Source organism: Taudactylus pleione, unplaced genomic scaffold, assembly GCF_031769625.1.
Source record: "Taudactylus pleione unplaced genomic scaffold, aTauple2 ptg000310l, whole genome shotgun sequence".
In the NCBI taxonomy this organism is placed as follows: domain Eukaryota; kingdom Metazoa; phylum Chordata; class Amphibia; order Anura; family Myobatrachidae; genus Taudactylus; species Taudactylus pleione.
The window spans coordinates 1,076,018-1,101,668 of record NW_028284711.1 but is presented as its reverse complement, the minus strand read 5'-3'; the positions used below and the strand labels follow the sequence as shown (position 1 = coordinate 1,101,668).

At 47.1% G+C, this 25,651-nt stretch overlaps 1 protein-coding gene across 1 annotated transcript in view; it reads right to left on the bottom strand.

Moving 5' to 3' along the window:
* PDE4B (phosphodiesterase 4B) overlaps window positions 1-16,513 on the bottom strand; it is a 521,027-nt gene extending 504,514 nt beyond the window's left edge. Inside the window, exon 1 of the mRNA XM_088442380.1 lies at window positions 16,175-16,513. The gene's annotated coding sequence lies outside the window, so the exon portion shown is untranslated. The remainder of the gene's footprint in view (window positions 1-16,174) is intronic.
* Between the last annotated feature and the right edge of the window lie 9,138 nt (window positions 16,514-25,651).

Below are 25,651 nucleotides of genomic sequence, written 5' to 3'. Positions count from 1 at the left end.
GAGATAAGGTGAATGGAGATAAAGTACCAACCAATCAGCTCCTAACTGCCATGTCATGATTCAGCCGTTGGAGCGAAAAAGTGCGTCAGAGACACGCGATGTGTGCTATGCATTACTGTATTGGGTTTTAAACCACTATGATGTTACAAACTACATAAGCATACTGTAGACGGAGGGTGTCTGGTAGACGATCGCACCCGGCAAGCGGGCATAAGTGACTCAAAGTATTCATTGCATATTATTGGAGACATTGCGTCAATATATTTGTATCACAACGCTGCGTGATACATGCTGCTGGACCACCTGTGTAGCCTGTAAACTTACCAAAGGAAGATCACCACTTAATATAACTTGTAGCCAGTCACGATGGAGAGTATTTTTTGTACATTGTAAATTGTGAGAATACTAGCCAATCACACATGATCTGATGTAATACATGAGTGTTGAATTAACCCTCAATAGACCAACAAGATAATACATCCGAGTTGGTTAATCAATAACACTTGATTTTGTATTAAGATGTTAATGTACAGGGATGATGATTGATCTGCGATCTCACATTAATGGGCGTATTCAATTAGTTTCGCATCCGTGGAAAAGCTTTGCCTGCCCGACCTTGACGACATTGCGTGTTTTTGGATGCGGAAACTGATCGTGCGCATCCCCGCTATTCGCCGTGTTCAATTACAAACCAATTACAAACCATGCGAAAACGGCAAGAGGCGAATTCAGAACAGGCGGAAAGTGCTGTCAGAATTGGGGAAATCAGCCTGAACCCCCCAAAAAGATGCACTAACATTGGGGATCAATGTAGATGTGTACTAATAGCCCTAATAAAACTGTTTGGGGTACTTAAGTGGTTTCAATAGCTTCTAATTAGCGTCTTTGAACAAGTGGTGAAGAATGGCATAAAGCTGTATGTTTTGGAGAAAATCAGTAGTCCTGTCAAATTATGGGTACTTGAAAATGGGTGCAAGCATATTTTTAAGTCTCTAAAGTGAACTTTTAAAAAACGTGAAAAACCGCCCTCATACATGCACCTGCAATGCCAAAAACACTTGGCCCCTCCTTACAGCCCCCCAAGAAGTCTATTTTGCTAGTTTTTATGCTTGTCCCCCTACTTTGTACTTTTTCATCCCCAAAATGAAAGTACTTTTTTGGGGTGTTCTTAAGTTTTTTTCCAGGGATTTTTTGACACAGTTGTCCTTTGGGGGGCTGTCTGATTGGTTCCCCCACGTTTGCACCCCAAAATAAAAATGTTGCACTTCTTTTCTCCTGCTATTCTTAGGCAAATATTTTTCGCCTATTACATTGCATTGACTTTCAGCGTAGGCGAAAAGCTTCTGGAATTGAATTTGGAGATAAGTTCCGACCGCGCGAAAATCCCTGATCGGCGGTCCGTTTTCTGCGATAAAGTAATTTTGCTTCTAATTGAATATGGCCCCAAGTCAGATACAGAGCATATATAATACACGGTTCCCATGTATTTTGTTACTGGGATGTATATAAATTCCCAATAAAATTATATGCACTAAATGGACGGTTATAAATTACCCATAATTATGTGATTTGGATATACGCCATATTATAACTGCCATTGGTGTATGGAGATATAATCATAAAATTACCTACATCATACACAGAGATTAACTATATTTATAATAGGGGAATGTTTTGCTGAATCTTACAATTTTGTGGATGATTCTGGCTTTAATGGGCAACAGTTCATAGCCTCATTCATTAGTGACTACAGGTTATAGTGGAGGTCAGATCATTAGACCCTTGATTAATACAGACGATATAGTTTTACCGTCAGTAATAGGTTATGTCCCTAGTCTACTGACACCCGTCCGATACACAAAGTAGAAACGATTGTATATCATGAAGATTGAGCAATAAATAAAAACTAACAAGGAATTTGAAGTGTTAACACAATTTTATTTATTTTTATAATAGTGTACTTTGTTCTATATTTCGGGGACAACATTTTTTATGCCGATATTCATAAAGGTTATATATTTACTTATTCAATTATTCCTCAACTCAGATGACAATTTATAATAGTATAGGATTTGGTCCGTGAGTGCCCCACTAACGGAATACTTTTTCTCTTGGTGCGATTTATACTATTACATTATTCCAGGGCGCACCTCCTTTTGAATTACTAAAATATATTATGTTGATCTGGTTATTACAAGGAAGGACTGATGACACTTTGGATATTTAGATCTATCTGTGCAGTTAGATTGTTTTTTCTGTGTTTGAAAAATGACAGTTAGGAGCTGGTTGGTTCGTTATCTCCATCCAAGGCTTAGCAAATAGACCCCTAAGAATAATCAGTTAACTAATAATGAATAAATTATTTATGGATAGCGTTGGGGGTGGCGGCTCCAAAATGCCTCGCACAGGGTGCTAGAAGACCTGGGGCTGGCCCTGCTTATATTGGTTGCCTTTATGTTAGCAAATATAAATTACCTTTGTTTGCATAGAAGGTGATCAACAAAACTGCACTAACATACATTTAGGGGCCTATTCATTAAACGTAAAAATTCAATGGAGATAATTAGCTTTAGAACTCTCATGGAGTTCTAGCTTTATATAGGTGGAATTCATCATTCCACCTCTCCATAAGTATCTATTCCGAAAAGCTGTCATTTTTGCGATGACAGCTTTTCGGGAAATATTTACTTTTACCCGCCTACACTACCTTATCGCGTCTGGAAACAGTGCTGCGCATGCGCTGTTACATCTGTAAAGCCAGCGCATGCGCAGCACTGCCTACAGATGCGTTAAGTTTCGTACAACCCCCCCCGATCCCCCCCCACCCCCATCCTTCCCCCCCCCCCCCCGACTTACCTGTCCGCGCAGCAGCCTCCGGCTCCGTCCTGCTGGTCTGTCATGTGGTTTCCCAGCAGACCACATGACAGATTAGAAAAAAAAAATAATTTTTTTTTTCTTTTTCTAAACTTTCTTGTGCTCTGCTGGGGAGCACACATGACAGACCAGCCTCCGGAGCCTGAGGACGGAGCAGAGCGCCGGAGGGACTCGTCGGGGGACCTGCACACGCGGATACAGGTAAGTTTCACCTGCTATTTGCCACCTCACAGTGGCGAATAGTAACTGCATCAAATTCCGAAAATTGATAATTTTCGGAATTTGATGAATACCATAATTTCCACATCCCCATACTAATGTACTAATGTATGGGGAGTGTGGAAATTAACGCAGGGGAACTTAGCAAGGAGATATCTGTGATATCTCCTGTGTTAAGTCTGTTCATGAATACCAAAATAACGTTATTTAAGGAAAATGTCCTTAAAAACGTTATTTTAGTGTTGATGAATAGGCCCCTTAGTCACCGATCTCAAAATATCTCCAAAAATCAACCCCTGCCCTCTGCACAAGATCTGCGTCTCTCATTCAGAATTATTACCTGCTCAAATTCACAGATACAGGACTTTTTGGGCTGCACCCACTCTATGGAATCCACTCCCTTAAGACTTTCTTCTATTCATGTATTAACATTTATAAGTAAAGCTATATAAGTAATAAATAGGACAAGGAAACAATATCGCCCTGCTCACAAGTGTTCCCTGAAAAATCTCCTCTCCAAGCAGTGTCTCAAACTCCTGAACCACCCACAAACTCCATACACTATTCTACTTAATTACTTCCCCCTCTACACTGTTTACACAAAACTTACATGTGTTCTCTTTCTACACTCACACAACCCTCTGACCCCAGACCAACATTCCTGTGTGACTGGATCATACAGACCACAAAGAACCTCTGCTATCTGGCTGGACCAACTTGTAATATGTAGCAGCAGCCTATTACGTCACAGGTTCTCAAACTCGGTCCTCAGGACCCCAAACAGTGCATGTTTTCCAGGTCACCTCACAGAATTACAAGTGAAATTATTTGATCCACCTGTGGATCTTTAAAAAGAATTAAATAAATAAAAGGGTCATTGAGTACTGAATACACCTGTGTACATGCTGGGTGACCTGGAATATGTCTGTTGTTGCCCAGTCTTGTTTTATACGGTTTTGTTCAAAATTGTAAAGTGCAGAGGAAGCTATATTTAGGCTAGTAGAAAAGAAAGAGCGCCTGAAAGCTCAATACTACAGATCCCCACTGCTGTTCTCTTCTAAGGGCTTAGTGTATGGAGTTGTCCATTAATATTCTGTTATGTGTTTTGAACATATTGCACAATGTGGTTAGGTGTTTTGGTTTCACACGAGACCTACTAAAATCAAATTACAACGGATGACTAGGGGACATATACAATGCACTGTAGTTATCTTCTCTCTGGTACGCAGACTTGACATTCAGCACAAGAGAACTTTACAGTTGCCCATCACACAGGGCCGTAACTAGGGGTGTGCCTGCAATGGCGCCGCATAGAGCTCTGTGGATGGCACAGACGGCAGGATGCCTGGAACGGCACCTACCGCCAGTGTTGGACGCTCCAATGATGCATCCTATACAGCATCCCAGAGCATACTTGCTTACCCTCCCAATTCGTCCGGGAGCCTCCCGAAAATTGAGTGCCGCTCCCATCCACCTGGGAAGGCAGACAAGCCTCCCAGCGGCCGCCAACCCCCCCCCTCGCAGTAACATGATGACGCAGTCACGCCCCATGCTCTGCCCCCAATGCTGCATCATTGCAGCGCCACCCCCCCTTTTTGCCGCAACACACACCCTGCCATGGAAGCCGCACAGCTCCCTCTAGGAAGGAGGGACCTGAAAGTCGGCAGGTATACACCAGAGTATCTTGAGTATACTCCGGCGGTGCTGCTGTCCTTACTGGTGCTGGCGTCCCTGGCATGACTTCATGCCGTTGGAGGGGCATGGCCTGCACAGTGCACATCCGTATTGGCGCTGCCCTCGCTTCACCCCGTCCCCATTTTATTTTTATAAAATCATGTTACACTATTGTTTTCCACCATATAACTGTGCTATACTACTCTGTGAGATAAGCAAGTGGACCTCGCCTATCTGGAGAATATTGGAGCGCTCCAGGTGGCAATTCGGAATCCCTAACAAAGGACCCAACAAACGGATAAACTTCTTTTTGGTACGCACCAAACTTGATTGCTACTTATTCATGTTACACTATCAGGCTTCCTCTTTTTTTTTTTTTGCAGCTGTGGGTGCCAGATTTCCTTTCAATCTCTTGGCCAGAGCCTTTGGTCTCTTCTGTGTCTCCGCTGATGCCCTATTTCCAGAGAAAGCACAGGAAATATGGCACCTTACAAAAAAAAAAAAACCTTGCACATGTCCCCCTCATTTCTTAAAAAAACGAGGGCCGGTTTTAAAAAATGAGGGGAACATGTGCGAGGATTTTCTTGTGTGTGCCCGTGGCTAGCATGTAATCAGAGGTACAAGGCCACAAGACGTGAAGGGCGGCTGCCAACAGCCAGCGAAAGCTCTGCTAAATACACAGATTTCCCTCTATCTGCACCATCTCATACTGTATACAGACATGGGCATAGAAGGAAGATGGGAAGAGTTTCAGTTCTCCTGATAAACTATTTCTGTATTTGCCGAAGATAGGAAATAAAAACAATACGAGTTTCCAGATCTGGCGAGAGACTTCTAGGAATTGGCATCGCTCTCCTCCTGTGCGAACAGCAGCTTTCTGGTCTATTATGGTCTTATATCAGGGGGTGACATAGGCAAACGCAGGGGGGGTTTCCATCCGCCTGGAAACCCCTCTCCCCATCCCACACCATGCCCACAATAGAAATAGTAATATAATATAATATTAATCTCAGCATCACAAATTAAATTATCACTACCTGTGGATCTTTTAACATGTATCCGCTAGTAAGAAATAACCTGTGCATCAACTAGGAGATCTGGAAAACATTCACTGTTAGGGATGTGCTGCTATAGAGCCCAATATGTACATATATGTCCAGGGCAGTGCTAGCTTATTCTACTGCTCCCCCAGACTTGCTCTAATACTCTGGAATGGTGCCAACATCTTAAATAAAAACATTCAGCTTAGGCAAGATGGCCCTACTGCCACATATAATGGCTTACTGTGATCGCTGGTCCTGTATATGCAGGAATTATGACACACAATACACTTCGTATGATGTATATTAAAGCTGGTTAAGTGCTAATTCTACCCTCTTCATGGACTGGCCACACTCTCTCTAATATCAAGCATTTGGAAACCCCCCTCTAGAAATCCTGCGTTTGCCACTGGGTGACTCCATATTTCTCCCAGCATTAGGAAGAAACAGGTCAGGAACCACATTAGGTTGTCCGCTTCCTCCCTGTTCCGTTCCTACCTTTAAGCCGGCTCAAGGACAACTCAATGAGTCCGTTGCATTAGGCCCTAAGGTATTAAAAGGAAACAATTAGTCTTTTAAACCCATTCCTATGCTAAGTCCCAATTTATTGTCCGTGAGCCAATAAATCCTCTGTTATTTACCGCTTGTTCCCACCCATTGTGACTGGAAGAGGTCACAGCATGCCAGGACTCTACCTGATCAATGACATCTCTTCACGTCCTCTGTGGTTTATGTGAATGTTGTTACTCTACTACAAGGGCACCCCCCCTCCGCTCCCATATTATAAGTAGAGGTCTTGTTAATATATTAACACAGGCTGGGGGGGGGGGGGGGGGAGCTGCAAGAGTATCAAAGAAACACAAGTTTAGTTTTTTCTTGATAATTAGAGATCCATTTTGTTAGCAATTAGGACGGAGCCTATTCATCAATGTGATTGATGTTGTTAAACATGTCAAAATATAAAGAAGCAGTTTTTGCAGTTTTTTTATAGTAATGGATTCAGTCATTCAAGTTGCAACACAGGAATGTCACGGAAAGCTCTTGCGTGCACTGAAGCCCTGAGGAATCCATGAGGCTGATGGTACTTTGTTTGGACAAGTCCGTGAAGAATCCAGTGGAGCCGGGGGAGAACGGTAAAGCACCTTTCAGGTGGCGTTACCCAATAGAAGCTTATCGGCTACTTATCGGGACGCTCCCCCTTGGGAGAGATCCGTTCCCTCCCATCGCCCCCCACGGCCTTCTGTGCATGCGCAGAAGGACGCCAGAGGGACTTCTGGGTGTTAAACATGGAAGTTCCTCATTTCTGCCTACCCTCCCGATTCCTGCGGTAGACACCCGGATCAAGGCACAGTCTCCCAATGCTCCGGAAAAAATAATTAAAACCCCCGCATTGCGATGATGTCGGGAATAACCTGCTGTAAAGCACCTTCTCTAGCTGCAGTTGCTGCCGGCAGCCACCAGGGGGAGAGCATATGAAAGAAAGGTATCCACAAATTATAGAGCTTCGGCAACATGGCCGCCACCCTTCTGCAGTATTTACCCTCTGCTCTAGTTATCCATACTCTCTGCCGCTGCTTGACACAGGGCTATGACAGATGCTTTGTGGCTGTGCTACAGGTATAGAATAGTAAAGTATTACTGTACTGTTGAGTGTCTGGCACTATGGGTGTGGGGGGTGCATGGTGGTACTTTATGGGTATGGGCAGAGCCAGCCCTAGACATTATAAGCAAATGCCTAGGGCGACTGGAATGGCCAGGGACATCCCACGGCTCCGCCACTCCCCCTGGCGCTAAGCTCCGATCGGCAGCACAGCGCTTGGACAGGTCAGAATAACCTTCTGTACAGAAGCTCATTCTGGCTACAGGAGAAGACAAGATGGCTGCGGGAGGGCATGCCCAGCCGCGACCGCTCCTCCCATGGACCTTTGCGGAGCTGAGCCGTGAGCGACAACTCACGGCTCCGCCTCTGCCTCCATTTAGCCGCTCAGCCATCAGAAAACTGCACAGACACAGCAGTAATGTATTAGCGGTGTGTCCTGTGCAGTGACAGTGTGCTGCATATATTCAACAAAGAAGCTGTCAGCCACTCTCCACTAAGTAGTAGGTATGTTGTATGTTTAGCTACAAGAGGGGCGGGCAGCCACTGGCATATATTTATATATATATTTAGGGGTGTGCACCGGCCACTTTTCGTGTTTTGTGTTTTGGTTTTGGATCTGGATTGGTTTTGCCAAGACCACCCTTCCGTGTTTTGGGTTCTGGGTTTTGTGTTTTGGATCTGTATTTTTTTTTTAAAAAGCATAAAAACAGCTAAAATCACAGAATGTGTTGGTTTTTCTGCTCCTATGCTATTATTAACCTCAATAACCTTAATTTCCACTAATTTCCAATCTATTCTGAACACCTCACACCTCACAATAGTGTTTTTATGTCCAAAAGGTTGCACCGAGGTAGCTGGATGACTATGCTAAGCGACATGAGTGGGCGGCACAAACACGTGGCCCATCTAGGAGTGACACTGCAGTGGCAGACAGGATGGCAGTTTGAAAAACTAGGCCCCAAACTGTACATAATGCAAAGAAAAAAAAGAGGTGCAAGATGGAATTGTCCTTGGGCCCTCCCACCCACCCTTATGTTGTATAAACAGGACATGCACACTTTAACAAACCAATCATTTCAGCGCCAGGGTCTGCCACACAACTGTGGCTGAAATGATTGGTTCGTTTGGGCCCCCACAAAACAAGCTGGCAATTAATCTGTCCCTGCACAAACTGGCTCTACGGAGGCAAGATGTCGTCCTCATCCTCCTCATCCATCGATTCCTCACCCTCCAGTGTTGTGTACATCCTCATCCTCACAGAGTATTAACTCGTCCCCACTGGAATCCACCACCACAGGTCCCTCTGTACGTTCTGGAGGCTGGTCTCCCTGGAAGAGTTGATAATTAATTTTTATGAACATCATCTTCTCCACATTTTGTGGAAGCAACCTCCTACGCCTTTCGCTGACAAGGTTCCCGGCTGCACTAAACACTCAGAGGGGGGGCAACTCAGTTAAAATAGAGCCAGTTTGTACAGGGGCCTCCAAATTGCCTCTTTTTCCTGCCAGTACAGGTATGGACTGTCTGACATGCCTACTTGGATGCTGTCACCGATGTAATCCTCCACCATTCTGTCAATGGTGACAGTATCATATGCAGTGACAGTAGACATGTCAGAAATTGTTGCCAGGTCCTTCAGTCCGGACCAGATGTCGAAACTTGGTCCTGCCTGCCCTGCATCACCGCCAGCGGGTTGCTTAGGATACCTAAGTTTTTTCCTGGCAGCCCCAGTTGCGGGAGAAAATGAAGAAGGAGCTGCTGACGTGTCACGTTCTGCTTCAGCTGACAGTGTTTTCACCAGCAGGTCTTTGCACCTCTACAGGCTTGTGGCGGCCGGAAAGAGAGACACCACATAGGCTTTAAACCTAGGATCGAGCACGGTGGCCAAAATCTAGTGGTCTGATTTCAACAGATTGACCACCCTGGAATCCTGGCAAAGCGAATGAAGGGCTTCATCCACAAGTCCCACATGCCGAGCGGAATCGCTCCGTCTTAGCTCCTCCTTCACTTTCTCCAGCTGCTTCTGCAAAAGTCTGATGAGGGGAATGACCTGACTCAAGCTGGCAGTGTCTGAACTGACTTCACGTGTGGCAAGTTCGAAGGGCTGGAGAACCTTGCACAACACGGAAATCATTCTCCACTGCGCTTGAGTCAGGTGCATACCCCCTCCTTTGCCTATGTCATAGGTGGATGTATAGGCTTGAATGGCCTTTTGCTGCTCCTCCATCCTCTGAAGCATATAGAGAGTTGAGTTCCACCGCGTCACAACCTCTTGCTTCAGGTGATGGCGGGGCAGGTTCAAGAGTGTTTGCTGGCGCTCCAGTCTTCGGCACGCAGTCGCTGAATGGCGAAAGTGGCCAGAAATTTTGGGGGCCACCCAAAGCGTGTCCTGCACGCCCCTGTCGCTTTTCAGAAAATTCTGCACCACCAAGTTTATTGTGTGAGCAAAACATGGGACGTGCTGGAATTTGCCCAGAAGTAATGCCCGCACAATATTGGTGGCGTTGTCAGATATCACAAATCCCCAGGAGAGTCTAAGTGGGGTAAGCCACTGGGCGATGATTTCCCTCAGTTTCTCTAAGAGGTTGTCGGCGGTGTGCCTCTTACTGAAACCGGTGATACACAGCGTAGCCTGCCTTGGAACGAGCTGGCGTTTCTGAGATGCTGCTACTGGTGACACTGCTGCTGTTTCTGCGTAAGGTGATACATCTACCCAGTGGGCTGTCACAGTCATATAGTCCTTAGTCTGCCCTGTTCCACTTGTCCACATGTCCGTGGTTAAGTGGACATTGGGTACAACGGCATTTTTCAGGACACTGAGGACACTTTTTCTGACGTTTCTGTACAGTCTCGGTATCGCCTGCCTAGTGAAGTGGGATCTAGACGGGATTTGGAACCGGGGACACACTACCTCCATCAATTGTCTAAATCCCACTGCACTAATGGCGGATACCGGATGCACGTCTAACACCAACATAGCAGTCAAGGCCTCAGTTATACGTTTTGCTTCAGGATGACTGCTGTCGTACTTCATCCTCCTCGCTAAGGACTGTTGGAGGGTCAATTGTTTAGTAAAAGTAGTGGTGTTCCTACTTCCTTTCTGGGATGATGAACGACTCCCAGCAACAGCAGCAGTGGCAGCAGGAGGCGTAGCAATGCAGGATCCTCCGGAGGAATCCCGGATAGGAGAGTCAGTCATGCCAGTGACATGGCCTGCAGGACTACTTCCGATCCTGACTAAGGAGGAAATTGACGAGGAGGGAGTTGACGGTGTGGTTTGCAGGCGCTTGGATACAACAGGACAACGGGATTTAGGTGTCCCTGGACTGCTTACGGTCTTAGCCAAAGTTTCTGAACTTGACAGTAACTTTTTATGAACGCGCTGCAGGTGCCGTATAAGGGAGGATGTTCCTAGGTGGTTAACGTCCCTACCCCTACTTATTTCACCTTTACATATGGTACATATGGCAAGACAGTTGTTGTCCGGATTTGGATAGAAATATTGCCAGACCAAAGAGGTGGAATGTTTGGTCTTCTGCCCAGGCATGACCGTGATGGGCTTTTTCATCCCACGGACAACAACTATCTCCCCCGGAGCCTGATTTAAACAAACCACATCACCATCAGAATTCTCCTCGCCAACTTCCTCCTCAGCGCCAGCTACACCAGTATCCTCATCCTGTTGTACTTCAACAGTGACATCTTCAATTTGCATATCAGCAAGTGGACTGTGGGTGCTCCTTTCAGCACTTGCAGGGGGCGTGCAAATGGTGGAAAGAGCCACCTCTTCCCGTCCAGTGCTGGGAAGGTCAGGCATCGCAACCACCACCACACTTGGACTCTCCTTGGGGATTTGTGATATCTTCTTAGAACGCACAGTTCTTCGCTGTGCTTTTGCCAGCTTAACTCTTTTGATTTTTTTAGTGGGAGGAGGGCTTCCATCGTCATGTAAAGCTGAACCACTAGTCATGAACATAGGGAAAGACCTTAGCCATTCCTTGCCACTCCGTGTCGTAAATGGCATATTGGCAAGTTTACGTTTCTCTTCAGATGATTTAAATGTTTTTTTCAAGGTCATTTTCCTGAACTTTGCCTTTTGGGATTGTATGTGCCCTCTACTATGACATTGGGCATCGGCCTTGGCAGACGACGTTGATGGCATATTATCGTCTATGTCATGACTAGTGGCAGCAGCTTCAGCACTAGGAGGAAGTGGTTCTTGATCTTTCCCTATTTTATTTTTATCAGAGAAAGTTTGGTCCTCCATTTATGTTATATTGATATATACGTGCGGCTAAGGCGCACACAAACACAGAAAATTATTTTTTATTTTTGTTGGAGACTAGTGCACTTTGTGGGTTACACCACCCTTTAACGGACAAGCCAGTCGGCCCTTTACTTATGACACAGGCGCACGCTTGGCACTACTTTGTTGTTGCACGTGCGGCTACTGCGCACACAATTCACAAAATAATATATATTTTTATTTTGTTTGGAGTGCCCTTTGGGGGTTACAGCACCCTTTAACGGACAAGCCAGCCGGCCTTTTACTTATGGGACACAGGCGCACGCTTGGCGCTGTTCCTTCGTTGATGCACGTGCAGCCACAGTGCACACAATTCACAAACACAGAAAAAAATTATTTTTTTAGCACTTGGGGGGAGCACCCCTGACGGACAGAGCACCCCCTGGACAACACTACAGCACCCCTTTAGGACTGGGACACTGCACAGGACTTTGGAGTGGACACAGCCCCTATGGACAACTGACTGCACAACACAGTCCAGCCAGCCCCTATGGACTTTGAAGTAGTGGACACAGCCCCTATGGACAACAGCAGCACAGCGCAGCACAGCACAGCACAGCACTACACTGCACTACACTACAACACTACACTACACAGCCCAGCCAGCCCTAACTCCCACCCTCCCTTCCTCTTCACTGTCCACAGCCGAGTGAGAAAATGGCGCCGACGCGGGTACCTTATATAGGATCCAAAACCCGCGAGACCCGGAAGGCGGGATGATGACGTTTTGCCTCGATTTCAGATCCGAGTCAGGCGGGAAAAGTCGAGCCTGACTCGGATTGGACTCGGATCGGGGGGGTTCGGATTTCAGAAATCCGAACCCGCTCACCCCTAATAATATATATCGATATATATATATATATATATATATATATAGAGGCCGTATGCTGGGCAATGAGTTTGTGTGTATAGGAGGTGTATGTTGATCACTGTATGGGGGGTGTATGATTGGCACTGTATGGTATATGTGGGAGTATATACTGGGCACTGTGTTGGTACGGGGTGTGTCTGCTGGACACTGAGTGTGTGGGTATGTAGGGGTTGTATGCTGGTATGGGAGGATGCATGGTGATTACTGTAGGGTTAGGGGGTGTATGCTGGGCAGTGTGTAAGTATGTGGGGTGTATACTGAACATTATGGGTATGGGGGTGTTTGCTAAGCACTGTATTGGTATGGGGGTTGTGCATCTTCTGGGCACTGTATGGGTATGGGTGTATGCTAGACACTGTGTGGGTAAAGGGCATACTTGCCTATCCTCTCAAAGCCTGCGGGAGTCTCCTGGTTTAGTGCAGGACACACCCTGAGTGGCAATACACGCCCACAGGTGGAGTTAGACACGCCCACAGGTGGAGTTAGACACGCCCACAGGTGGAGTTAGACACGCCCTTTGAGCAGAGCATGACACATCCCGTTAACAGTGCGTCGTATTCCACATTCTACTACCAACTATAATCTCCCTCAAACTAGTTTGCAAAAGTAGGCAAGAATGAAGTTCCTCTGTCCGGAGTCATCTCAAAGGTTAGCTCTTATCGGGAGATCTGTCCTTTGCGATATTCTTGGTACATACCATGGTAATGAACTGCGGTATATACCCGAAAACATGCGAGATGTACCGCATCGGGGATGCGATGCTTAGTACATCCCGCCCTTAGGGCCCCATTTATAAACAAATCTTAACCCCTTTAGCACTTGGTAAAAGGGTTATGACATCCTTTCGGTATTTAACAAACAGCGGTAACCTAAGTTTACCGCTGTTTATCACAGCATCGTTCAGCCTTCTTTAGACGGCGAGAGCGATGCGGTCCCCATTGATGGCAAGGACCCGGCGCTGCCTTTCTGGCTTCTGCGAAGCCTACAAGGCACTGCTAGGTCCCAGACAGGTTAGAGTGCCATGCACAGACGGACCATCGCCCATGCGCATTACATCGGAGCCCGAAGCTGACAGCGTTAGCCAGCCACCAGCCTCGCAGACAAAGAAGAGGACTTCGCTGGACCTCACAGGAGGGGTAAGTATTGATAAATACACGTATGGATGTGTCCGTGTTTTCCTAGAAATAAGCACTACTAGTGTTAGACACGTTTACTGGCAATAAAAAACAACAACGTAATAATTGCCAGTCGGTATTACCTCTAATAGACTATGGTGTAATCATGAACAAATATAATGCTCTAAATTATTAGAATATGAAAAGGTTTTCTCCCTTAATCAAACCTCCCTTGTAAATAAAGGACAACTATAGGATCAAATCAGCGTAATTACACCCAAATTGCTGATCATTCAAATCCTACAGTATAGTGATCCAGAAAAAAATAAAAATAAAATGATGTACACATATACATATATATTACACATACTAAATATTTGTAATACAATAACCATCAGATGCGACTGAAAATGGCGTGTATACGCACAAGACTAGGCGGCAACTCTGGCTACGCCAACGCTACCGAGATATGAGCAACTCGCTTCTAGCTGTTCTAGATTGCGTATGTCAGCTGCGGCACATGTGCGGTTTGCTAAACATCACGAGATGCAGCCACCTACGGTCAGAATCAGGGACCCAGTGTCCCTAAACACTGGAATAAACACAGATACTTGCTAAAATCATTATGGAGTGCTGGTTCTTGATACAACTACTGTACATCGTCTGGAGCATTAACAGCCGCATTGGACAATTACAGTATACTTAAACTTAGCAGTGGCCGATGGGAGGAGTCTGACTTAGCCTTGGTAGGTGAGACCCAGGCACACAAGCGCACCTACCTTCTCACTGACATATAGAGAGGAGGTGGAGTTTTGTGTCATTATTTAAATGATGTAAAGAGGTGGGAGCACTCCCTGGACCTGCATTACTTTGCAATGGTCCGCACAATCCCCTTCACCCCCAAACAAAGGATTTTAATTTTCTGCCACTCAAGACCCAATTGCACTTTTGCAGAACAGCAGAGGGCACCAATGCATTCCTGTATCTGCTGGGCTTATATGTGACAGGTTGCTCCTTAATGCCCCACTCAGCAATTACACCGTGTTAGTGCTAGGTAGAGTATGGAGGGCCATATAATGAAAGAGACAAGCAATAAACTACATTTACAGGTTAACTTTTTTTAAAATAGGATGCTGGTGTTGGCGGACAGGCCAAGGGAAATGTACGTAACTCACATGTAGGATAAACACATGATTCAAATACCAACTGCACGCTTCTAGATGCCACACTTCGGATTATGACCAACTGTTGGATGTGTAATGCCCATCTATTGGCACATTCCAAACCAACCATTTTCCAGCTTTTCTATCCAATAGGGAGGCATAGTTGCCGCCCAGTACAATCCTATCCAATAAGAGGCTTCGGAGTACCAGTGGGCAGGAGGAGGGCAAGTACGCTGGACCCACAATAGCAGAGCCGTAACTAGACTTTTTGGTGCCCTGTGCCAAAAAAAGCATTGGCGCCCCCTTATTTTTCAAATGGGGACAAATCGAAACCCGAAGAAGGGGCATGGCCTCATGGGGAAGGGCCAAGGAAAAGAGGAGGATAAAATAAGAGGAAGCTACAAGTGAGAATGATTATAAAACAGAAAATTGAAAAGCTCGAACTGCGCCCCCCTGCCCACAGGTCGCACTACCCTAGTTACGGCCCTGCACAATAGTACTGCCTAGGTACTGATTGGTCACCTGTCATTCATTATGTGCCGCCAGGCGGCCCAGGCAGCCAATCAGAACATAGAATTTATGAGTGTGTGTAGTGAGGAGCATCACAAAACTGGACCAGACTTCAGGTTGTCTCAGGACATCTAAGTCCCCTAACCCCTCAGAAAGAGCAGTGTAACAATGTCATTCACAGGCAGCAGATGGCACGATACAGCAGGTTAGGACGCCCACATCTCACGGCTACCAGCTGGCAGGTAACACACAGGTGACATGAAGACTGCACAATTACACTAAGAGTAAATGCAGCACATAAGATAACATTGCACCTGATACATTGCCAGTGTAAGCCCAATGCACTTAGTGACACACTAGCATTTACCAGGTAGCAATACCTGCAGATTTGTATACACCAGCCACAAAGCATAATGACCCATCTCACATCTGTCACCAGCTGCCCTGTACTAGAATATACATTGCGTGGAATAGGATATCTCTCTACAATAGGGAGGGGATCTACAACTATAGGGAATGATGTAAAGCAGATTGTTCTGACAACAATAAAACAAACAACAGGGTATAAATAATAGAAAGGCTGATCTGGGTACCGGGAGAAATTCTCACCTAGAGACAGAGGGATCCAGCAAAGTTCCCTCAGGACAGTGGAGGCAGAGATCTTGGTCCCCTCTGAGAGATGTTGGGAAGTTTTAGGGAGCACATGAGTGATGATGGCTGATGCACACTGCCAGGTAATGCACACTGACTGCACAAGCAGGGACTATGGCTGGAAGGAAACACACACACAGCATAGACTCACCCTCAGCTCAGCAAAGGGTCCTGCTGCTGCACGTGGGCATGGTCCCGAATTCTCCAGGGCAGAGAGAGGAGGGGGGGGGGGGGGAACAGGGGGGACTGAGGATCCCGGCTACGGTCCTGTTCCAGCAGCCAATGTCACAGCATAGAGGGAGGGGTGGGGGATGCTGCTGGAGGGTTTCACACACCATTCAGAACAACTGACTGCAAGCCCACCCCAAATTCTCCCTCCTTCCCCATCTGCAGACGGACGCCGGGCTGTGTGCTCTGGGAGCTCTGAACAAAGGGTCCAGGATCCTGAACTTGCAGAGTGCCTGTGATCCTCCCTATCCTGGCAGCAGCCTCTTCCCTCTTACACAAGGTGCAATCGTCTCCCCGGCATGAATCACGGCCATGGTATCAGGTGCGCAGCTCAGGAGCTCCCACCCTCCTCCACTCTCACTAGCAGTAACCAGCAGCTGGATACAGTGTCACTGATGATAAATGATACTCTAGTCCAGGGTCGGACTGGCCCACAGGGGTACAGGGGAAACCCCCGGTGGGCCCCACTGCCTGAGGGCCCACCCCCTCCTCAAGGGATCAGGTTCCAGACTGTGCACTTGTATTATATTGCACAGGACTTTGGTATATTTTCTACAATGTATTGCTGTTATTAGTCTGGTCAGGGCCGTAGCTAGGGTAGTGCGGCCAGTGCCATCGCACAGGGCACCGCAGGGCAGGGGGCGCTGTTTGGGCCTGTCAAACTTCTGTTTATTATCATTCTTGCTTATAGCTTCCTCTTATATCATCCCCAGCATCTCCTGGCCTCTCCTATCTCTTCCCTGGCCCTTCCCCATGAAGCCATGGCCCTTTTTTGGGTGCATTATGTCCCTTTGAAAAATGAGGGGGCGCCAATGCTCTTTCTGGCACAGGGCACCAAAAAGTCTAGTTACGGCTCTGAGTCTGGTACATTATTATGCATTCACTAGCAATATTTACCATATCAATATATTTTAAGGGTCCCAGACCAAATTTGCAGGCTGGTCACACCCCTAAGAATGGGCCGCAATCACTGCATTCCCCTGGTGGGTCCTTCACGCCCCAGTCCAACACTGCTCTAGTCACTGGGAGTCCTCACCTTTCCCACAGACCATGCTGCTGCTGCTTAATCCCCCTCTTGCAATATCCTCCCTATCACTTTGGTAGTACATGGGGCTTTACAGTTCTGTTGTGCCCCACCCCACATTAACAAGGGTGCAAATAATGGTCACCCCCTGGGGAAATAACCAGAATTTTATTTGATGCATGTTGCAGATTGCAACTACAGGGGATGGCGCATTAGCGTTGAACGCACACCGGTTGGCGGAGCGTATCTTGCATGGGAACGTCAAATAAAGGCGCACGCAAGTGCGGGCTGTATAGAGTCATGCGGATTTCAGTCGATGCTTTTGATCAAACTGAGGTGTGGCGGGGCGTTCTCATGTCTTTTGCAATTAGTCTAGGGCAGGTGATGATGGCGACCAGTAGCAAACCAGACGCATGCGCTGCAGAGGTGTGCGTACAGCTCATCATATGCATTTTTCCCGTGCTCAGCATCTGGCACACCCATTTTTTAAGTTCTTAATTGAGTGGAATTTACGGTAGCTTAAATTTATGGGGCAGCGGCGAGCGACTGTATAGATTTGTGACAAGCGATTATTCGCAGTAAGTGGTGTCTGTAAATCTCAAGTCATTCAAATTATTTCCAATTAAAATCTGAACAGGACATTGGGGCTGATGTACAGTATGAAGCCAATCAGCTCCTAACTGTCATTTTTCAAACACAGCCTGTAACATGACAGTTAGGAGCTGAGTGGTTGGTCGTTTATCACTCTGCACTTTATCACTTTCCAGAGCTTCATACATCTGGCCCAATGTTTCCTATGTCCGCTTGTAGTTGATTATAATGACATTAATAAATAATTTTAGTGTAAACGAAAAAATAAATAAATCGCTGAAGACGAATGCGCAAAATATAAACAATGGTATTCAAATATTTTTTTATATTGTACTGAGATTATTGTCACTGTTTTTTCCCAGGATCATTGATGCGAATGATCTATGTTGCAGGATAGGCAGGTTGAAAAAGAATATTATATGAAGAGACGTCCCCGGGGAGCGTCAACCATCTGCCGCACTAGTGGAGGATCCGCATTGATCTCTACCACTGTGGACATGGGGAGCTGGATGCTGCGACTTGTCAGGGCAATTAGTAAGTCGTGTCAATGTGTCAGTGCTCCCTCTATGCCGGGGAACAGAACGCTGAATTACACAAGTCATGGAAACAAATTATTCACTCAGTATATTTATAACCAAGACGCAAACTTTTCATGTTTGTTTTAACATATAGGCAAAGCACTACAGTCACCAGCTGTGTCACAAATACGTTATTATATATTTAATGATTATTTTCAGGACAACATACACATTGATTAATGTATTATATAGGGAATAATCTTAGGCCTACTGTAAATTATACAAATACGAGTTCCGTGATCATATACAGACACCTGGCAATAGACCAATGTGCTTTTATATAGGTCAAAGAAATCTAAGGGGACTACAGTAGGTGGCAAATTTACTAAAGGTCGTTTTTTAACCGACTTAGGGCCTGATTCAGAGCCGTTCGCTATTTGTGGTCGTTCGTTCAAAAACAAGGGGTGGCTATTCAAATGATCCGTTCGCAAATTGCAGTCTGTTCCCACCTCTAAGTCTGAACGAGCGAGCAAAGCATACGCTCGTTTTTTTGATAAAAACGCCCCCTGGCCGCACGCACCATACGTCATGTCCGCTATTTATTAGATTAATCGAGTACATCATACAGCGTATGAACTGCTCACTATTCTTGTGGTTGGTGTTTTCAACCGCTATTTTGCGAGCAGTTCTGAGTTAAAAAAAACCAAGTGACGTGGTCAATGACGCTGCTGTATTAATTATGCACTCCCTTAAAACGCCCGTTTTGACCTTTAAGCACGCCTGCGTTCGGATCTCCACTCCCCGTTTTCAAGCACCTTCCCCTGTTACCACCCACATACGCCTCATTCTGTCACTCAAAATAGCAGGCCCTCGCTATATTGCGTACCAACGATTTTCGGCCGCACTGACTGGTTCGCGCATGCGTACTAAAAACCGTACGCATGCGCAGATGTGCGAACATCGCTCGGAACGAGCGTACTGCCGCTAGCGAGTGGCTCTGAATGAGGGCCTTAAAGTCAATCAACATCGATGTAATGTTTTAGGAGCTAAACCACTCATTTCCTAATAGACAATTTTTTTAATATTGATTTTTAAGTGATAGTAAATGTGCGATTTAGCCCCTGAAACCACATCGGATGTTGATTGATTTTAAATTTACCGCTAAGTATTTGTAAACATTGACTGTACATTATCATTTATAATACACAAGGATCCTGAGGAACACTGAAGTGATGGGCGGTGACACAGTGGTGGATTCAGCATACTGTGGAGGGGGCGGTTAGGGCACCGGGGTGATTGCAGCCATAGCGAACATTTACCAGAAGAGCACGCAGCTGTTAAATAAGGTCAGGAGACTTGTGCACAGGGGGTGAATTTGGGAGTGGGGCCAACAGGGCTTGCCAGCTATGTGCACTGAAAGGAATCGGTATGATTTACCGCATGGCCGGCGGTTCAAATCCCGACAGCAGAAGCCCGGCAGTGAAGATCCCGACAGGTAAGTACTTTTTCTATTTACTAACCTCCCCCAACACCCCCAAGTGCCTAACCCTAACCCCCCTCTAAGTGCCTAAACCTAACCCCCCCTTCCCCGTAGCCTAACCCTAAGTCTCCCGGGGGAGCCTAACCCTAACCTCCCGAGGGGGTGCCTAACCCTAAGTCCCCGCTGGGAGCCCCTAACCTAACCCTCCCCCTCCCCCGTTCGGCTGTCCACGCCCAGCTTACCTTTGATCGGTAAGCCGGGTGTCGGGCTCGCGGGGTAGGTCTAATGGCAGGCGTCTGGATTTCGACGCCGGTCATTAGACACTTGCTGTGATTAGACAGTCGGGATGCCGACCGTCGGCATTTAGACTGTCGGCATCCCGACTGCATCCCGCACTGAAATCCGTTTCACTGCTGTACTGTATAATCTATGTTCCAGGCACAAAAAATGGAGTTTGAATGACAGGTGAGCTTGGATGGGAAGTAGTTGGCTTGTCGACAGTCGGAATGTTGACTAGCATTATGGGGACAACTAGGGCTGTTGAGATAGCTGAGCGGCCCCGGCTACTGAAATGAGTATGGGCAAATCTGATAGGCGTGGACATGCCCGCCCCTTCCGGGAAAAAAATAATGCAAAATACCATGTGCGGTGTCAGGAAACGGCGTCACGTGCTGGAATGGGGAGAGCGATCCAGGGAAGCACAGAAAGCTTATATAATCGGCCACGCAATATATCTGCTCAGAAAAAACAGTTTTAATATAATTTTCAACGGTTCCTGCGGGCAACATAGCGTGCGGTCGTTTGGTTGTCTGTACACACAATATGATGTGAATTATATATCTGTACGATAGATCCAATCTGCCGCGAAGCACGGCCGACATTGTTATATTGTTTCTACACTGTGTCAGCAGGTAGGGACGCTATATCTTTCATCATCTGTATGAACGATATATCGTCAAGTGTGTACTAAGCATATCAGTCCAGGTTTTAAGGATATCCATGTTGCACACGGATAGTTTAATCAAATTGGTGAGGTACTAATTATGTCACTTGTGCAAAAGCATGGATATCCTTAAAATCTGGACTGTTAGGGTGTCTTGAGCACTGGGTTTGGGGACCACTGAGATTGGTGTTATATTTGCAAAACAGACCCAGGGTTGGTGTAAAGTTGGATCTCTCATTTAAGAGAGTGGACAGATAAATCTCAGGGACAGAGAATTGTCACCCTTTAGTCTTCTAAAAAGCAATGGGCCGCTGATATAGATCAGGGGCGGCCAAACTTGGTTGTCAAGGATCCCTAACAGTTCATGTTTTCCAGATCTCCTAGCTGGTGCACAGATGCATTCATTACTATCACGTTTTAAAAGAGACACGCAGGTGGTTTGGAAAACATGAAGCGTTAGGGATCCTTGAGGACCGAGTTTGACCATCCCCTGCTATAGATTCTACAGATGAGGAGCCGAGAGGGTTTGGAACACCAACTTTATGAAAATGGACTTATAGTAGATAACATTCAAATACCGACGCCAGAAGCCCATAGTCTAAGCATCCCGACTGGGGCTGGTAAGTATGCTAACCCTCTCCTGCCCCCCCCAACCCTAACCTCCCCCCAGTGGGGTGTAACCCTAATCCCCCCCCATTTTAGCACCCTAAGACTACCTAACTCTCCCAGGGGGGTGCCTAACCCTAACCCCTCCTCCCTGTCGCCTATCCCTCCCGGGGGGGTGCCTAATCCTAATCTCCCCCCGGAGGTGCCTTAACCTAACCCCCCATCCCCGGGGAAAGTTGGAAACTAGTATACTTACCCGAGTGTGGACGTTTGGGATTCTGGTTGTTCGGGTTGCTGACGCTGGTACCTGATATCCTTCGGGATATCGGGGTCGGCATTATGCCGGGCGGCAGAATGCCGGTGTCGGTATATCGATGGCCGGCATTCCGTCCACCGGCAATATAACTACATCCCCATTTATAATTTATAGGCGGCAGGGATTGCTAGAACCCAGGAACTGTGATAAATGTATAACACCATGGGCGGGATGCATTCCGCCGGTCATCGCATGCATGCCGGCGTTGGTAACGCCGGTATGCATGACGATCACTGCAAAGGACCGCTCTGCCTGGTAAGAGCGTCCCTTTGCGATGGGGGGACTTCCAGGTCTATGACCCAGAAGCCCCTCCGGCGTCCTTCTACGCATGCTGGGAGGGATCCGTGCTGGGAGGGATCAGTGCTGGGAGGGATCCGTCCCTCTCTTAGCTCAATCCCGATAGAAGCCCATAGGCTTCTATGCAGGGGCGTATATATAATGGGTGCAGGGTGTGCGGGGCCCCTGGGTCCAGGTGGGCCCCACACCGCACGCCCTGCACCCAGAGTATACTTACCTCTCCAGAGTCCCACGTCGGCCGGCACTGTAAAAATGGCTGGAAGATGGCTGCTGTAGCCATATTCCCGTCGTTTGCGCATGCGCAGTACAGGGAAAATGGCCGCCGCAGCCATTTTCCCGGTGACTTGCGCATGCGCTATTGACTCCACTCTAGTGCCCAGAGTTTATAAGTGCGGAGCTGGCTGCGCACAGCTCAGTGCGCTGCCGGCCGCCGGAGGGAGAGGAGGGGGCCTGTGTCGGAGACTGCACACGGGCCCCCTCCTCTGTAGAAACGCCCCTGCTTCTATGGGTAACATCATCAGGAAGATGGCGTTACCGACCGCAACAAAGCGGGCCAGATGTTCTAAGCTCTGAAAAGTGATAAAGTGGAGAGTGATAAACCAGCAGCCACTCAGCTCCCAACTGTCATTATTCAAACACAGCCTGTAACATGGCAGTTGGGAGCTGAGTGGCTGCTCGTTTATCACTCTCCAGGTTATCACTTTCCAGAGCTTAGGGGGTCATTCAGACCCACTCGCGAGCGGCAGTCCGCTCGCAAGTGGATCAATGTTCCCCACTGCGCATGCGCACGACGGAGGGAGCTCCGTCGTGCGCATGCGCGAGACCCGGCGAGCGAAGGACTTTCCATCGCTCCGGGTCTCGCACCAAAGGGGGCGTGCTGTCGATGTTGATTGTCAGCACGCCCCTTTGGTGGGCGTTCCGGGGGCGTGCCTGCCAGACGGAGGCGTTCCTATGGGAACGCCTACCGTCTGAAGCCGGCCCCACTGACATCACTAGTGATGTCAGTGGGAGTGATTTTGGCTCTGATAGAGCCAAAATCACTCCTGGCCTTGCGGTTGAGAAACCCGACCACAGGGTTTCTCTCGCAAGTCCGATGGTCGCGATGGTCAAGACCATCGCGACCATCTTGTTGGACGCTCGTATATGCTGTGGGTGGTGACCCACAGCTATACGAGCGTCCAGGAGGACGCTCCATTTTAATGGAGGTGGGCCCTGATTCAGAGCGAGCGCTCTGGTCAGAGCGTCCGGCTCTGAATCAGAGCTTAGTACATCTCCCCAGTGCATATGAGAAATGTGGTCAAACCCACAGTTTCGGGGTTTGACCACATTTTTCTCATTGATGCATCTCGCCCCATATAACCCTGGCTGGATCGCTGTAATAAATGTAAACATGACTGGTCAACAATGTGTAAATAAGTCCTATATAGGAATCAGTGATGCCTGTGACTGCTTTACTTTAAGTCAAATAAACATGTGGAAGAGGGAGAAACCTTAGCCAAGAAAATAATCAGTACACAGGTGGGTGTATAATTGTACGTATGCAGTTACGTAACTCCTTAGTACATTAGTTCTCTTACAGTACTGAGGAATATTGTGCTGGCATACAGCCGGCTGCTGTCAGTCTGGCTCGTCAGCCTTCTCTCCTTTGTCTTGGGGCTGATGTATAGAGCTGTATAGAGAGCCCTTCCAATATTTCACAGCTGTCTGCCTGGATCCTAAACGTATCATAGCTTCTTCTAATCATGGGATTCCTCACTATACTGCTTTGTGTTCTGTATAGCTTTTTATAATGAGGCAAGACTGTGAAGGGACATTATACGCGGCCCCAATTATAAAGCAACGGTGAACAAAGTTCAAATGAGGTTTGTGCAGAAATCTTCAAAGTTGACATTTCAAGATCCTACGGCTTCTCCAGGATCTACTACTGCGCTATTTAGGCCGTCTCTGGTGTTGGCACTGAGTACTTGATGGATTAGCGGGGAGGTACAACCATAGGCAAACGCAGGGGGGGTTTCCGTCTGCCTGGAAACCCCCCTCCCCAGCACACACATGACCACAGTAGAAATAGTAATATAATAGAATTTTGCTAGTGTTGCATGTTCTTCTCAGTATCACAAATGAAATAATTAGCACCAACTGTGGATCTTTTAACATGTATCAGACAGTAATAAATAACCTGTGCACCAGCTAGGAGATCTGGAAAACATGCACTATTAGGGATGCACTGCTATAGAGCCCAATATGTACATATATGTCCAGGGCAGTGCTAGGTTATTCTGCTGCTCCTCCAGGCTCCCGGACTTGCTCCCATGCTCTGGAATGGTGCCCACATCTAAAATAAAAACATCCAGCTCAGGAAGGATGGCCCTACTGCTGCATCTAATGGCTTAATGTGATCGCTGGTCCTGTATATGCTGGAATTATTATACACAATACACTTTGTATGACACATATTAAAACTGGTTGAGTATTAATTCTGCCCTCTTCAGGAACTAGCCACACTCGCTCTAAAATCAAGCATTTGGAAACCCCCCTCTAGAAATCCTGCGTTTGCCACTGGGTACAACTACATCTCCTAGCAGCCCCCTCCCCTCCCAGCAGCTCCCTCGACTCCCAGCAGCCCCCTCTCCAATGCAAAGATGGAGAGGAGATAACCTGGAAAACCCTGAATGCATTTTTTTTTTTAATTGGACACTGTGGGTATCGGAAGCACGCATACCCGCAGTAAGCCGAAATTGTGCAGGAGGTCTGCGTGATTTTTTTTCGCGGTGAAGACCTCGCTACCAATTGAATATGCCCCTCTGAGTCCATAGACTGTCAGCAGAACAATTGCAGAGTGATCAATTATTATAGTACCTGTGTGCTAATGTTAACATGAACTATTTAGCAGATTGTGCTGGGTACAGTAGTTCTCCAGACAAGTTGGTACAGCTGAGTGTAATGTATCTGGCCAGAATGTGAGCGTTAGTGTATAGCGCAGTAGTTGGAGCTGGTGGCGTTTAGTCCGCTAGTGGTACAGCTTATCCAATTCCTAGATTTATTAGATTAGCTAGAACATATGACACAGGGAGTATCACAGGTGTAACAGCGCTAGGTATAACATATGGATTGGGGCAGCCTGTAGCTCAGGGTATCGTTGGGAGTTATAGTGCACCAGGCGTGATCACGGTACTGGCAATGGTGGATGGTAGTACTGGTGGTCTAGAGTACAACGGTAGTGGTCTAGTGTACAACGGTGGTGGTGGTCTAGTGTACAACGGTAGTGGTGGTCTAGTGTACAACGATGGTGGTCTAGTGTACAACGGCGGTGGTCTAGTGTACAACGGTGGTGGTCTAGAGTACAATGGTGGTGGTCTAGTGTACAACGTTGGTGGTCTAGTGTACAACGGCGGTGGTCTAGTGTACAACGGTGGTGGTCTAGAGCACAATGGTGGTGGTCTAGTGTACAACGTTGGTGGTCTAGTGTACAACGGTTTTGGTCTAGTGTATTTGCGGGTAATACAGCAGCACTACCAGGCTCCAAAGTGGTGCGAGTCTCCTAGATCCGACCGTCCTTGCAGAATGCCAGGGAGTAAAAATACGCGAGGATGCCGCAAATATGCAGTAACGCATGTCAGAGGTTGGA